Below are 17,227 nucleotides of genomic sequence, written 5' to 3'. Positions count from 1 at the left end.
GCATAATCTCCTCCAATCCCGTCCATGTTGATACAAAAGTTGGGTATTCATCCTTTCTGATGGAGGCATAATACTCCTTAGTGTATATGGGCCATATCTTCTTTATCCATTCATCCTTTGAAGGTCATCTTGGTTCTGCTATTGCTGAATGAACATTGGGATACAGGTGGCCCTTCTTTTCACTACATCTGTATCTTTGGGGTAAATACCCAGTAGTGTAATTGCAGGGTCATAGGGTAGCTCAATTTTTAATTTCTTAAGGAATCTCCACAGTTCTGATGACTGGGACAGTCCATCTCAGATGTTGGAGGAGACATCTGGCTCTATTTACATAGGTATCTGTTCCCTTACACCAACTGAAATCCCATCCAGCCTGGCTAGGGCCTCTAAAGGTTTGGTGGGATATGTAGTCATAGGTGCAGAAGGAGGGAGAGTGGCCACATTAAGGATGCAGTTTGTAGCAAAGGTTAAGAGAAAAGAAAAGTCCTTTAAGAATCAAAAGCTTGATTACTAAGGGAAAAAAACTGGAACAAGACTTAATCTTATTCCAATGAGTCAGATCATTCTAACTCATTCTAATAAATTTGTTGTATCTCTCTGGTGAGACTAGAAGCTGTATGAAGACAAATCAAATCAACGCATTCATTAACAACATATGACTGAGTACGGCTAATCCAGTGTAGGGACAGCAAGAGCAAACATTATGTCTTCTGCTTGTGCATATCCCCTATAGAATCTGTTAAGGGGCTAGTAACAGAATAAAATGTGATAAACACTTAAATTACTCTTGAGCCAGTTGTGAATACAAGTTTAGAAAACCAGAGTGCCCTAAAGCAGGGGTTTCAAAGTGTAGTCTTCAGACTAGCCACATTAACATCACTTAGGAGCTTGTTAGGAATATAAATTCTTGGGTTTCCCCTACCCAAGATCTACTAATTCAGAACCTATGGAAGTCCGGTCTAGCAATCTGCACTTTCACAAACCTTCAAGATGATTCTAAGGCAGAACCTATATTATCCGTTCATTTTCACAACAACCTATGGAGGTAGACAAGTAGAATTTAAAATCCTCACCTTAGAGATGAGAAACAGTTGATGTCATTCCTCCAAGGTCAGATTTTGAGTAGCAAAACAGACACCTGGCTTTTATTACTTTGATCTGGAGGACATACATTTAAGTTTTTTAGCACTAATTGATTTGAGTTCAGTCATAAATATACATGCTTACTTTTTTTCCATCCTAACAACTGTGTCAGCCCATCAGGAGGTCACAAATTATAGTAACAATTCAACCATCCAGTTGTGCCCTTTACTTTTTTTTCTGAGGGCTTCTAATATTACCCTCCCTTAACAAATCCTTTTTCATGTTTTAAAGCCCCCCGCAGTGGCTGCCTCCACTGTGAAGCCTTCCTCCACTCAGCCCTGGTGAGGATGCAGCAGCTCTGTTTCAATTACAGCGCTCACTCCTCAATCTTCCAGTCCAGCTGCATTCCCATGTCTGCTCCCCACAGCCAACTATTGACTGTTAACTCTTTGGGAGCAATGAACATAACTTACCATCTCTATGCACACCCCAACACCTGTCATAGAGTAACCCTTTGGAGCTGGAAAGGAGCAAAGAAAATACAACAGATGCCAAACCCCCGTAATTATGGAGCCTCAACTCTGTTACGGGTCCTAGGCTAAGCTTTCTATTTATCTCATTTTGCTTTAATACTCACTATACTCTTGCTACATATTTTTATTTTTAATTTTAAAGACTAGAAAATTGCGACTTAAAAGAGGGTGAAGAAACTTTCAAATTTCATACAGCTATTAAGTGGCAGAGCTGAAATTCTTGATGAGCGTATTATGACACCTTTCTTCTTATTTAATGGCTAGAAAACCATTGTCTAAACATAGAACAGAATTTTCTTAGTCGCACAGAGAAGGAGTGAGGCCAGGTAGGGCTAGAATGTACACCTCAGTTTGCTTTACTGATCACCCTGGCTTCCTTCCCTTGAGCATCACAGCAGGGGAAGGAAGAAATATTTTTGAAAGTTCTCAATCACTTGGAGAGTTATCATCATTTCACAAATGAATGGCCTGGCAAATTTATTTTCTGGCAAATTTCTGAAGAGAAGCTGGATGCATTTTCTAAAATTTCCAAAGATACCAGAATTCATCATTTGGCCAGTTTAGCTCACTTTTTGGATGCTGAGCTGCTCCGAGTTCTCTTGAACTCTTCCTTTCCAATCCAGGACTTCCAGCAAACTATTGTCACCTTAATCTTCCTCAGGTCTATGGGACTTTTCTTCATACTCCAATCTGATTCTGGTACTATTTCTGGATAGGCATTGGATTTTTCACAGTTTAAACTGATGACTTCCTTTCTATTTCCTGGTGAAAATTCGTGGCGATTGCTAACCTTTGTTCTTGGAGGTGGCAGGAAAATCTCAAGGACCTACAAGTAATAATGTCCCAGGATTATGTAGAGCTCAATTTCAAACCTGAAAATAAACTCAGTGGGTCTGATCACTCGTACATCATAGTGCTGGTCATGTCTTATTGAACAGGGATGGGAACAGGGCAGAGGATGTGTACTACTTCAGTTGTGCAACCAGGGTGAGGGATGGGAACTCATTTTCTGCCTAACTAGATGCTCATTCAAAGATCTTCAGAGCTGTTTATTACCTAAATATCCAACTTTTGAGCTTGGGTAAGTTTTCTGCTGTTTACTCAAGAATGTTGCTTTAAAACATACAGATGAGGGTGCCTGGGTGGCTCAGTGGGTTATAAAGCCTCTGCCTTTGGCTCAGGTCATGTTCCCGGGGTCCTGGGATCAAGCCCCACGTCGGGCTCTCTGCTCAAAGGGGAGCCTGCTTCCTCCTCTCTTTCTCTCTGCCTGCCTTTCTGCCTACTTGTGATCTCTGTCAAATAAATAAATAAAATATTTTTAAAAAATATACAGATGTTTTAAACATCTAACAATAAGATTCTGTTGAACATATTATGAAAAATTAGATCAAGAAGTTCTACACAGCCATTTAAGTGTGAGTGTGGCTAGCTACTTACTGGCATGAAAAATGTTAGTAATATAGTCAGTGAATATTGAAGAGTGAAAAACTTTACATACACCAATGACGCCAGTCTTATAAAGTAAAAATTTAAAAAATATATATATGGATAGTTTATCTAAAAGGATATATACTAACATATTAATAGGGTTATTTCAGATAACCTGTGCAATGGGAGGTGCTTTGATTCTCCCTCCCTCTTTTCTTATCTATATCTTATAGTTTCCCCCAATAAACATGTCACTTGTGTAATTTAAAAGAATATTTTTAATCATAATGACACACAAACCTCTATCTATCTACGTCCAAACAACAATCATCCAAACCATCAGTCCTACAGAAGTTAGAGTATTATATAAAAAGTTGCCTGGCAAAGAGATTTCTGTATCTAGAAAAAGCTAATAAAGATTTTAGCCTGAAATCTGCCCCTGACTACTGTTGTACCTTTAAACACTGAGGGCCTTGGTCTCTGGTCTCAGTTTACTTCTGAGTAAAATGGTGATAATGCCATTCTCCTGGTAGGCTCCTGGGAAGAGTAAATGACAGAGTCCTGTTTCAGGACTGTGGGTCAGAATAAAGAAAAAAAAATTAAAAACAAACACTGCAGAACCCATCTCAGGCCATCACAGCACAATTCAGAGTTTACAAGAAAGGGCTGAGCTGATTCTTAAATACCGATGGTCATGGTGTCTCTTTTCTGGTCACAGGGCTTATGTGATGTGACACAGAATGAACTTCATTAATTAAAAATGATTGCACTCTTAGTGCAGGAGAAGAATGAATACATCTGCCATAGACTGGGGTCCTGCTGAGGTTACTGACCAGGCCCAGACTGTTCCAGGAGGAGTATGAACTCGTGCAAATGATGCATATTATGTTCTGATAGAAAGTGAAGGGGAAAAAGGGGTTTGTTTACCAGAGGATAATGCTACAGTAAACTGAGGCATGGGGCATGTCAAAAATCCCAAACCTTTATATATATATTTTTTTAAGATTTTATTTATTTATTTGAGAGAGAGAGAGGGAGGTAGGAGGAGGAGAGAGAGGGAAACTACAAGTGAGAGGTGGAGGGGCAGAGGGACAGGGAGAAGCAGACCCTGAGATCATGACCTGAGTCAAGGGCAGACACTTAATTGGGCCACCCCAGGTGCCCCCAAGTTTATATTTTAAAGTAGCTTTAGTGATACTTTGCCTGACCTCCAGCCAACATAGCGGTCCCCTCTATACCTCAGCCCTGGCCACCTGTGTTTCAGTATCTCTGGGGCTCAGTACTTCACCTCTCAGCTCATTCACTTTTTGGAAGGTGCTGTGAGAACATCCCTTCACTTGTTACCTCCAATTCTTCCACAGGTCTGAGCTCTGCCCTCTGGAGCCACACAATAGTCCCACCATGTTTTCTGTCAATGGCTCTAAACTGTGCTATAAGTAATCCATCATTAGTAATATATCACCGAAATTTCAGCCAATGTAGCATTTATAATTTAGAGCATATTTTTAGCTTATCGCTCTCTGATTTACTCTCCAATCTACATCCATAAGTGGGAGAGAAAAGGGTTGAGCTACAACTCCCAAAAGAGAGTAAGTAGTTGCATCTGTCACAGGAGCTGGGAAGGATGAAAGGTTGTTGATTACTGTAGCTACACAGCACTTTATATATTCAGAGTCAGCTATCATCCCTCATCATTACCTAATACTCATTGAGTGCCTGCTGTGTCTAGGGTTATGAGAAAACATGGTTGAAAGAGAGAGAAGTATGAGGCCCAATCATGAAATCATGGAGACTTGGGTTAGATGGCCATGAGGTTTTTTATAGTAAGAATAAATAACCTCAAGAGTGTTCATGCACTGATTCATTGCTTCAAAGATTTATCAGACACAACTAAATGCTAGGGATAACATGGTGAATAAAAGAGACATATCGCCTCCGTGAAGGTTACATTCTGGGCTCTGCTTACAAACGTTGATGTTTTAGACCCCTGCCCTTCAACCACAGTAAAAGCTTGATTTAAAAGATCCTGCTAGGTGACTAGTCCAAGCATCGACTCATCACTTGAACCGAACCACCAATGAAACAAATGGACTATGGAAATGAGGTAATGAAGAGTATGGGCTTTGGGGTCAGACCTGAGCTCAGGGCCAGGCTCTGGCACGTAGGAATTGTGTTTCCTTGGATCAGTTACCAAGCCAAGTTCTAAATTTCTTCATCTGCACGATGTTTCCCATACCAGCCTCCCAAGGCTGTGGTGAAAATTCACGAGGCGATGAGCACAAAGCTGTCGGCACAGCACGTCAGTGAACAGTTGTTGCTGTCATACTAGTGCATTATCATAAGCAGAAACTATCATGAGAAGTAATTATTACTCCATTCTTCCTCATGTGGGAAGCCTAACAAAAGGGTGCTGACATCACCTGATATGTTAACAAAACCCTTTCTAATGTAAAGTGCCTGATGCGTAAACTAGTCACAATAGAAACCCTATGACTTCCACCTATTTGGCTCTTCCTGCTTCCCTGATGTTCCCTTAATGATCTCTCCTCTAGACTAGAATTTATTTCTTCAACACTTCCTCCAGGGAGGCCTCCACATTGGTGTATTTCTCCCAACACACGTCACTCGTATAAGCAACTCATGTTCTACAGTTCATCCTCACATATCAATGGCCAGGTGAAGTACCTCTGATTTTTTTTCATGTTGAAATGCATTTCCAGTGACCCACGTCTCAGTAAGTAATCCCATTCTTCGGAACACCTGTTGGAAAAACGGCTTTTCCACTTTGATTCTCTTCCCAGTAGGAAGGAGCTATTCATAAAATTGGATAGGTTTCAGGATAATGGTGAGGACACATTTACTGGTAAATGGGGACATCATGCATTTAAACAGTGGTCACCAGACAAAGGGGGTAGGCCAAATCTGGCTGCTTATTTTTATAAATAAACTTTTACTAGAATCCAGCTATGCTCCTTCATTTATATATTGTGTATGGCTACTTTCACTCTCCAGCAGCAGAAGTGAGTGGTTGCAGCAGGGACTTCATGGCCCACAAAGCCTAAAATATTTACTATTAAATTTACTATTAAATATTTTCCTTTTCACAGGAAAAAGTTTGCTGACCTCTGCATACCAAGCTTAGCATGTAGTAGCACATGTTACTACAGTGGCAAATTAGCCGAGGATATGAACAAGAATGAGCCTGATGTTCTCTCTCTGGCATATTCTGCAAAGTACCTTGGGCAGACCCTGAAATGGTTTGCAGCGGAATACTATTTCTGCATCCCAGCCTGGCATACCACCTTAAGTCACCCAAACTTCACCCCAATCTTGAAGCACATCCAGTCCGTAATCTGTCTTATTTAACAACCACCATTCTGCATTACACACATACTTCAGCCACTTTAAACCTTCCTTTTAATTTTCTTAGCAACATCTGGTATAACCCAGATACACTGAACCACCATACACTGAACTATAATCCTTCCTTAATTTTGCAAACTTTAAATTATTTCAGTGTCTTTGAGGATTCCTGGTTCTTTGATCCATCTCCCCAGTGAATGCCCTTCTGTAGGACCTCTGTCATGAATATGATGTATCCTTTGCTGTTTCTATCCAGGTCTGGCGGGAGGGATCAGGGAGGGACTCAGAGCCTCCTTAGAGCTCATGAAACCATCCTTAAACATAAAAGAACCAACGATTTGGGGCTGAAAGCCCACATTCACTTGTATAAGCAACTCATGTTCTACAGTTCATCCTCACATAGATCATTAAGAAAGAGGTCAGAAATAGGCCTCCCCAATCACAGGGCCAGTTCCCAGGCAACTTGAATTCCAGTCTCAGGTTCCCAGTCTGGCGCTCTATTCTACATACTATCCCATTACTCCTTGGATTCTAAGGATAAGTCTCATTTTTCAGTAATTTCATTTTCTCTGCCTTTATCATAATATTGGCCACATTGCCACCAGTATACTTTCCAGAACCCTTCACATGCCTCTTCCATCTAACTAGCTGGTTTTTCCTGTTTTCACCTGACCTTGGAATCTTCTAGAGATCCTGCGTTAGGTTTACCTAAATTAAATCTCTTCCCTTGACTATTTACTTATTCCTCTAAGCTTTTTAGTTCAGTTGATAATTTCTTTCATCATCTTCTCCTCTGCTTGCAATCCTATGTAATTTGGCACCACCCATAAATCTGAATAATGTACAACTTGCTTCATCTTGGATCATTACAGATTTTAATAATCAGTGCCAGTATCATTACAGATCCCTGTAGAGCTGGGCTGAGCTAATTCTTCTCCTTTTATTGTGGTGAGGACCCCCAGTTTTGCCTTTGTCTTTTCCAGCTGAGAGGAGAAAGAAGGCAGATGACCTGTCGAGCCTCCTCTTGCCCATGGATGGTTGAGTGGTGAACAGAAGCTCTTTCCCTCCAGCGGCTGCCTGTTGCCAGGGGAACCATGCTCCCAGATAATGATCTCTCTCTTCTAGGAGTCACACCTTGACTGAGCCTTTAGGAACAGTATTATGGGAGGTTACCAGGGAAAATACTGAATTCTACTCTCTAGTCCGCCATTGGCAACAAACCTTGGGGTTCCTGCATTAGCTCATTCCTAGCATTTTCATTACAGTGACCTCGTTGTTTCTGAATATTCCAAATTTTACTTTTAAACTGTCCTGTGGGACGGTGAACACTCTTTCCCAGACTGCACAGCTCTCTGACTCACCTCCTCCAGGCCCTGCTCAAACATTACGTAATCAGAGGCTTTCCCTGACCACTCTGTTCACTAGAATGACTCCTGCTCCCACACTCCCCAGTTCCCCTTGTGCTTTACTTTCTCCCATGGCGCTCTACATTCCACTCATTTTTGCTTATTGTCTGTCACTAGACTGAGAGCTCCATGAAGACAGGTAATTTGTTTCAGTCATTAATTTACTTATCTTTATTGATAGATAACTGACATGTAACATTGAATAAGCTTAAGGGGTACAGTATGTTCATTTGATGCATTTATTACAATATGCTTACCATTCCAATGTTAGCTAACCTCTATTTCAACACACAATTGTTTGTGTTTTTTTGTGGGGGGAATAATTAAGCTCTAATCGCTTAGCAACTTTAAAGTTTATAATACAGTATCATTGTCAGGCCAGGTCCTTCAGTCTGCTTTGCTCACTGTATTTCCAGTGACTAGAGCCAAATAATGAGTAATTATGGTGCTGCAGCTGCTGCTTTGGACTTTATACATAGAGAGGACTTGACAATTTTTAGAGCTTTAATTTCCTTTATTTCATCTGATTTTCATAAAACCCAGGATTATCTCCCATTTTCAGAAAAGGAATCTTAAGATCAGAAAACAAGTCAATTCCTTCCTTCCTTCCACCCTCCTTCCCTCCCTCCCTCCCTTCCTTCCTCAAATAACTAACAATTGGGTGCTTTACGTATCTGTGGTGATGTCCCATAGCCTATATACTACATTCTGACTTTGTTTTAATTTCTTAAGTGTAGGATCTCAGGCAGATCACTCAATGTCTGAAACCTCACTTGAATGCAAATTCACTTGAAAGATCGAGGGCACTAGTAATAACCGGAAGATGTCAAGAGGATGAGATCAGCTATAGACAAGTACTTAGTACCATGGCTGGCGTACAGGAAGCTCTCAATAAATACTGCTGATTACCCTTACTCACTGTTATTACCGCTATCACCAGTATCATCAGCACTATCCCTACTCCCACATCACCACCATTTCGTCTGCCAGTGTGTGCCAGGCACTGTGTTAGGCCCTGTGGTTATAGAACAAAGAAAAAATAGCTGTGACCTATACTCGGTGCTAATTGCTTTGTATATCCTTATCCTTACAAGAACCCCATGAAAACTGTATTACTCCACACAGCTGGAAGATAGCGTAACTCTGAATTGCAACTGTGCCTGCCTAATTATAATGTCCTTGATCTTACTCACTATACTGTACTCATACAGTTTCAAGAGAGGAGTATTTATATAACTATTATGTTATAGTGTGATAACTGAAAAAAGTAGGAAGGGGCTATGCAAGTATATAGGAGGGCCACCTGACTAGACCGGGGGAGGAGGGAGTGGTAAAAGAAGGCTTCTTGGAGGAGATGTCATAAGGTGAATCTTGGAAAATGAAATGGAGTTATCTGAGGCCTCGTGCCTAGCAAATGGCAGAGCAAAGACAGCTCTGTGACTATGCGTTCACTCCATTGCATGTTCTCTGTAAAACCCCACTCAGCAACACAAAATTATTTTATTTCATCTCTGATCTCCAGTTGCTCATAAAGACTACTCTTGGCAAAGTGGTGGTTTCACCCTACAGCTAATGCAGAATGCTTTGCCAAGTGCTGTCAGCTGCTGTTAAGCCATTCCCAATGGGAAACCATTTATTATACATCTGAAGGAAGTCCATCATCACAATATGACAACTCCTGCTCCCGTGCAGTTCCTTCAAAAAGAAGGAAGAACTGCAGTCCATGCTGATTCCACAGCTGTTGAGTAACACACAGGAAAAGAGAGCACTTGGGTGTCTCTCAGAACGTAGGGAAGACATGGAATTTTGACTTTTATAGGTTCTGTCTCTTGGTATCAGAGAAAATGAAGATTGTTCTCTGGGTACTCTTACAGATGGTCAAAGGCTGCTTAATGCCACCACCTGAACATCAAGGACTTTGGAATAGATACTGCAAGTGAAGCCTGGGGTAGAATGGGCTTAGGTCCAAGACTCAGTCACTAGCAGAAAGGCAGGGTGGCCCAAAAAGACAGACTAGGCTAGGCTGAAGAGAAGCTGGTACAATAGACATGTTAATGCCTAGTTCATTGGTCAGCATTCTTAGGAACTAGAAGAGATGGTGACACAGAGTAGGTATTTCTAAAGTAATTGGCAGATGAACTAACTAATAAGATGATCAGTGAGCCAACTGGTCAATCATGGGTGTCAAGGCAGAGAGGTCAGGCTGGTAATGGCCTGAGGGGCCATGAAAGTTGGTTTGACATGTTTGGTTTTTAGTCTCTGAATGAAAGATGTGTTTCATCAGAGAAAGGTCAGTTCTAGGAAGATGAATGTGGCAGCACAGACCCAGATCTCAGTGTGGGACATCCCAAGGATGTGAAGAGTTAATTCAAGCCAGTCAGACCTGGCTGCAGTCTCCTTTCTCTGCCCACTTGGCAGTCCAAAACTCTTCTTCTTGCCTCTCTAGCAGAGCCTAATCTGACTTTGCAACAAGTCTCACTAAACTTTTTGCAGATGCTTTCCTAGGCCAGCTTGGTCCTGCTGACAGGTGTGTGCTATTTAGGCAAACCGGACAGAGGTAGCACTGGTCCCTCTCCATGCATATGGCTGGCTTTCCACAGGGCAAAATTCAGCCCACAGACCACAACTGTCATCTTGCTCTCTCCACCTTCACCCTCACCATGAACCTGGGTTCAGCATGGCTTTCAGAGCAAACTGAACAAAGAAACCTGACATCATATTTGCAAACTTCTAAGGGATTTGGAACCCAACCCAGTCTTACCTTGTCACTGTTCAAATGAGGGAACTGAAGGAGAGGGTAAGTCCAAGCTTACATTGTAAATTGGGCCTAGAACCCACATCTCTTGATTTGTATGCACAGGTCAGCTCTACTTTTGAATGTTCCACACAGGCTTTGCAACAATGGTCTTGAGCCTTTATACACCCCATGATGAATCAAATGAGTGATAAGAGTGAACATTTCCAGAGATTCTTAAAGGTAGAGTTTGGAAATTAGTAGTTTTTGATAAGTGTACCCCAATGATTTAGGTGCAGGTGGTCCATGGACCACATTTGAGAAACGTGGGTTTAAAGGAATTGTCTACTTCGACGTAGCAATCTCGTCTTACAGATGAACAAACTAAGGCTCAAGAAGTAAGGTGGCCATGTAGCAATTTAATTGTACAAGTAGGACTAGAGCCCAAGTGTGGGGAATGGGATTCCCTAAAGCAGGGATGGCATTAAACAGCTGACTCGCAATGAGAATTTATGTCCATTTTCAATATCCTTCTAATCCTCTGATTAAGCAAAAAAGAAAAATCTCAGTTTCATGCTGTCTTTAAGACTTCTCTAACAATTATTAATCTCTACACCCGATCACTACTGTTTAATCTTAAACAAAAAGACAGCATGAGTGAGGATCAGACCCCTTTCTAGGTGATGACTAGAATATGATATTTTTCTGTTATCTAGCTATCTATTTATTTACTTATTTAAAGATTTATGTTTCATTTTAGACAGAGAGCATAGCGGGGAGAGGAGCAGAGGGAGAGGGAGACCCCTGAGCTCATGACCTTGAGATCATGACCTAAACTGAAATCACGATTCAGGCGCTTTAACTGAGTGAGCCTCCCAGGCACCCCTGTGATCTTTTTATTTTTACAGCTTCTATCTATTAATCATAGGTGATACTGATTTTTCTATTTGTAGTAGTTTGTATGTTTCATTTTTAAGTAAAACAAACGTGCAATTTTATACGAAGAGACAAATTCCAGGCATGATAAATGTGCAGAGATAGGGGAAGGGCTGAAGTTTAGGAAACAGTGACCTGAACAAACCTCAAGAGAGGGTAACAAAGTGGCCAGAGCCGAGGGAACCAGCCAGTGGCAGTGGCAGTACTCAATCCCAGGCCATCTGACTGCAAGGAAGGTATCTGGCAGGATCATTTAAGCCTACAACCAGGCCTGGGTTTCATGAGGAAGGGTTACCTATGCTAGGAACAACCTATTTCAGTAGTACAGGTTGCAGGTTAGGTAGATCTTAGACTTAGGAGGAAATTACAACCATAAACAATCTAGGGAAACCAGGGGCAAATGATAGGAAGATTATATACGTATCCTATTCAGGTGTCTGTAAGACGTGCCTCCTAATCACTTAAGGGGATGGAACACGGCTTTTAAATCGATTGGTGGAAAAATAAATAAATAAATAAATAAATCGATTGGTGGAGACCAAACCTGAGGAGAGGGACAGGGACACACTACATGAACACAAGTGTCACACAGAAAGGGCTGGTGGGTGGCGGTGGGGTGGGGCTTATAATCTGAAAGTTCAAGGGGCACAAGCCCAAATCTCGTGGATTTCAGCAGGTATCCTGGAGGGATCTCAAATATTGAGCTTTGTGAGCATCCTGTGAGCTGACCGAGAACCACACTCTGAGAGCATGGGTTGACCCTGCAGGCACGGCCAGGCCTGGAGGAGGCAGAGGCTGGGGTGAGGGCCGAGCTATTAGTTGCTGGGAGAACAGACACATTTAAAAAAAGCATGCCACTCTGACAACCAGCTCTACTCATCCCACAGTCCTTCCTTCATGCTGCTTCCCCTAAATCTTACTGTCCTAGTCATAATGCATCACCTTAAAATGTCACGGGGTATACACTTTAAGTGAGTGAACTTTATGGTATGTAAATTACATATCAATAAGACTGTTTAAAAATGACATGAGAACGGGGCCTCTTCTGGACGATGTGCTCAAGGAAGCATGATTCTCCCACCATCCACCATCTCTGAATCTTTCAGGAGCACTGGCTCGCTTCCTCTTTTCCTTCCTGTCGATACTCATCCTGCTGAGGCTGTGTCCCTCCCAGGGTTTCCCTCTGACATCCGTAGTCCTCACTAGCCCCCGTCACTTTGGGTGATGAGTAAAACAGATCAAGGCCTTGGGCTTCGCAGCGCCTGGCCCAGCGGTTCCTGCCCTTCACTGTACCTCCTCCCCCCGCTTCTCTCCTCTGTCGCTTCTCTCTGTCACAGCAACATTCTGAACTTCTTGCATCAGATCACAGAGCTGGTGAGAGCATAAGGTGTTGTTTGCTGGTGCTAGGTTAAAGCAGCCTCCGTCTTCTGGTGATGATTAAAGAAACAAAACAAAACAACAACAACAAAACAACCCCTCGTCCTTTGATTTCTATCAACTTGGAGATAAAAAGGCTGGAAGCGTGGTCGGTTCTTGCACTGGCACCTCTGTCCCCAACTCAAACTCAGGACTCCCATTGGCTGAATGTGCATTTGGGTGCAGCGTTTATCTATCTTGAAGCCATTGGAGTCCCTCAGGCTGACACCAGGCCCCTCAAGCTATTATGAAGTCCTTTACAGACATGATTACACAGGTTGGCTGCCAGAGACCTAAAACACAATGTAATTTATTTCTGTGAATCACCTTTCCACTAAAGACCTCACACACAATGTACCAGCACAGCAGCGAGGGGGACCCAAGCAATGAGAAACAGATCAAGAGACACACAATAGCTTGACTGGGAGACCGAGGTGGAATGGGAGAGGGATAGCCAGGGGCATGTGGAGAAGGAAAAATGCTTTTTCTGGCCAGGCTTCATGGGGCCCTCCTCTAGGCAGGTCTGCACGGGAGAGATCATTAGTCTTCTATAGGGCCTTGATATTCAGGGCTGGGTCTCTGGGTTGCTGCAGAATTCCAGGGCTGGGGTTTGCCTTGCAAAGCTTGATTATGCTCCTCTTATGTGTCAGGAGCCAGGAAAGCCGAGTGGAGGAGACAGCATCTCTTTACACACACACACACACACACACTCATATGAGGTTGAAAGGGGACAGCAGGTACCTCTGGAAGGTTCTGGGACTCTTGGCTCCCCAGGTGTCCTACTGATTTTATTTCTCAGGGTGTGCTGCCCACCAATCAGGCCTGTGGAACTTCTCTCCCTGAGATGAGTAGCATTGATATTTTTATTTTTGCAGTTTGAAGAATCTGAGGCCTGGAGAGAGTAATTAACTTAACCCAACTCTGCTCTATTAGCAGAACTCGTATTAAAACTCAGACAATCTGACCTCAGTACCCTTGAACTTTAGCCAGAAAGGTGACCTATTTCAGTGAAGGCACTGGAGATATCAACAGAGAAGAAAGAATTGACTGGAAGTATTAAAGAGGTAGAAAAATAAGCCTGCTGCCCTTTCTCTGCAACCTTAGGAGGTTAGCAGGAAGAGGTGGTGTGATGGAATGATGTAAAATGTTTCTAGAAGGAATATGAGCACAAAAGTTAAGGTTTTTCTTCAATATCATGTGAGTTGAAATTTTCACTCAGCCCAGAGGATTCCAACAGTCACTGCTGAAGAAACAGAGTGCAAATTAATGGATTCTATTCAACAAACGTTGGTAGGGTATCTATTATGTGAAATGCTTTGTACTTAGATATCTGGGCTGGGGGAGGAGTTGAGGAGGAAGGAGGCAAGTAAAAGAAGAGCCACAGATGAGCATGATGAGGTCTCTTCCCCCAGAGGAGCTGTCAGTCTACAGGGAGAGATAGTCATGCATGCAAATCTTGCTCATGAAGAGCAGAGTGATAAAAGATGTCATGGAAGGAGGCTCATTCTAGTGGGGCTGGGGTGGGGGTTGGAGGTTCCAGGAAAGCTTAGTTGTGGGAATTAGATCTAAAGTTATCTTGGAGGGATAATTAAAAGTCTTAAGTGGGGAGAGGAAAGGGTGAAGAAGAAAAGAACAGAAAGGCATTGCTGGCCAGCTGTATAGCTTGTGTGGGGTGCGGAAGCAATAGAGGAAAGAAGGGAGACCTGGCGATGGTTTGGAACCTGGATGTGAGGTTGTGGCAGGGTTCAGGAGGACTATGGAAGGACAGATGGGGTGGGACGGGGTCAGAGTCTGCTCAGCCTTGAATGATACAGTAAAGCTTTGAATGCCCCATGAGTGTAACAATGGATGGCAAGTAGAAGGTCTGTTTTGAGATGGTGATCTTGACAGCATAAATAGGAATAGATTTGGTGGCAGAGACAGGCTAGAAGCAGAGGCCAGTTAGGAGCATCAGTCAGTACTGCCAGCTGCAGTTGTTAGAAGGATGACAAAGTCAGAAGTTGGTGACGGATTAAAGATATTGAAGAAGACTTGTTTTCTTTCTGAGTGACTCAGTGGACGACAGCACCATTTCTGAGATGGGGAGCGTAGGAGGAGGGACAGAAGATGGTGGAGGTAAAAATTATGACCTTGGATTTGGACATGAATAATCAATGACCAGCTGGCATTTGTAGATACTTACTTCAGGTTGGGAATGGATGCTTTAGGTAGGGCTAATTGAGACCAAGAAATAAAAGCTGCTTATAATTCACATCACTCACTTTCTGAACACACATTCAGTCAAACAGTATGCTCTTCTCTACCACTAATTTGTTTGGTTGGCGGGAGAATGATGTTCACAAATCTAAAGTGAAAGCTTTCAATCCATCATATGTGCAATTAACTTGCTGTAATCAATAGATAGAGGCCACCCCTCTGACCTCCTTGGATCATCTATCCAATGGGCTAAAAGACCATCCCAGTTCACAGGTGTACAAGGAAATGAACAATAGTGAGAAATGGTGAATCAGCAGCATTACTTTGTACATATGATCAACGCTCTAAATTTAAGGGGCATTTTGTATCCACTTGCTGAACCTAACAACCCACTAAAAATGGCCTATGCCTCTTTAGAATGTAAAAATCCATGTGCCACTCTCCGACCCATGGAGATTTTGATTCACTCTACTAAGACGGATATATAAACCCCATGGAGAAATTTCTTATTTCATATAGAACCTACCATCTGCTTAGCCAGAAAGATTTCTGAAAAGTTATTTCTGAAGTATTAAAAAAAAAACAAAGAAAAAACAATAAATGTAATTATTTTCTAATTGTGAAGCCATGTTATAATATTGGATAAGCTTTTACAAATATGCTCCTTCCCCTGAAGACACTGATATATATCCCACAGAGGTCAGACACTTATCTGACCCCTTGACTAAGACTGGCCGATGCATTAGGGTGGGGAGTTATAATCCTATTTCCCAGAAGCCCAAGAAAGTGCATGGTTTGCCCAGAGTCACATAGGCCCCATGATCCTGGGGCTCAGGCCACAACCTGACACTTTCCATGGGCAACTGACTATATATTACCATCTGTGTATTTACAGTTACATTTCCAGGTGAGAAACCTTTATTATTCCATTACTGAAGGGGTTTATGAAACGAAACTGAATGTGTAAGATTTTTCAAGTTGCTATTAGGAAGGTTTACTGAAGCATTTTCTACTTTAGTTGGTCATTTTGCTTTCCTCAGACATTTTCTTCAGGTTGGATTTCTAAGGATGTTCCCCCTCGGCCCTGTATCTGCCAACAGATCCAGGCGATTCCACAGCTCCCTCTCCCTGGAGGGGAATTTATCAGTCAGGCTTTCAGATGAACCTTTACTTGGCAGCAAATACTAAAGTCAAGTAACTCCACTCTGCTCCGAGACAGACTGGCCTGCTAATTATACCCCTTGGAATTTATGTTTTAGGAGTAAAGTTAGGAGCAGAGGCACAAAGAAAAGGAGGCATGCATGTCCTCTCTCAGCTGGCTTTGAAAGACAATAAACATTTCTGGGTTTGGTGACTGTCCCCAGCAAGGACCAGAGGAGCTCCCAAACCTTCAGAGGACTTCCTGTCACAAATCAAGTGTAGAAATACCCTGACCTGGGGGCAGAGTCTCCTCGGTCAGTCCCCACGCTATGAAACTGAACAGACCTTGATTCTCTTCCCAGCTCTGCATTTTTAGGTGGGTGACCATGGAGGTTATTCTACCGTGAGCCTTAGCTGAGTACCCATTCTAAATAGGCAGTATAACAGCACAGATCTGAAGACTGTTGTAAGCACTGGGTGAGACTATGCCCAGGATATTAGCCGAGTATCTAGTACTCATATGACAGCTGTTGTGACTGTTGCAACCTTCGAGTCAAACATCTTCTGCCTTTTTACTTCTTTGCCTGTGCACACACGGTGTTTCTCCCTAGAATGGCCTTTCTCATCAGTATTGCTAAGAGCAGAAATCCAATCATCCTTCAACGATCAGCTCAAATGCTCCCTTTCCCACACGGCCTTCCTTGATACCCCCTCCTCAAAATGCTCCTTTGAGCATTGATTGGCACCGTTCTGACTTTCTCATGTCATGTAATACTTATTTGAGTCACCATTTCAGCTCCTCAATGTACTCGCGGGCATGTTCCACTGCCTTATACTATTTATTCCCTCCAAAAGAGCTCTGAACTTCTCTAGAAGCCACACTCATCTCACCTTATTGTGATGGAATTATCTGGTCTCCCCAGCAAAGACCTGAGTTGTGTCCCCAGTGCTTAGCAAATGGCAAGCACCCCGTGGACACTGGCTGGCGGAAT

General features: G+C 42.6%; 1 protein-coding gene across 2 annotated transcripts in view; it reads right to left on the bottom strand.

Annotated features, from left to right (window-relative positions):
* Positions 1-17,227, bottom strand: part of GRIA1 (glutamate ionotropic receptor AMPA type subunit 1) — a 306,263-nt gene that overhangs the window by 241,592 nt on the left and 47,444 nt on the right. The window lies entirely within an intron of this gene.

Source organism: Mustela putorius, unplaced genomic scaffold (assembly GCF_011764305.1).
Source record: "Mustela putorius furo isolate JIRA1106 unplaced genomic scaffold, ASM1176430v1.1 tig00000407_pilon_pilon_pilon, whole genome shotgun sequence".
NCBI classification, from domain to species: Eukaryota; Metazoa; Chordata; class Mammalia; order Carnivora; family Mustelidae; genus Mustela; species Mustela putorius.
This window is presented reverse-complemented; position numbering and strand designations above follow the sequence as displayed.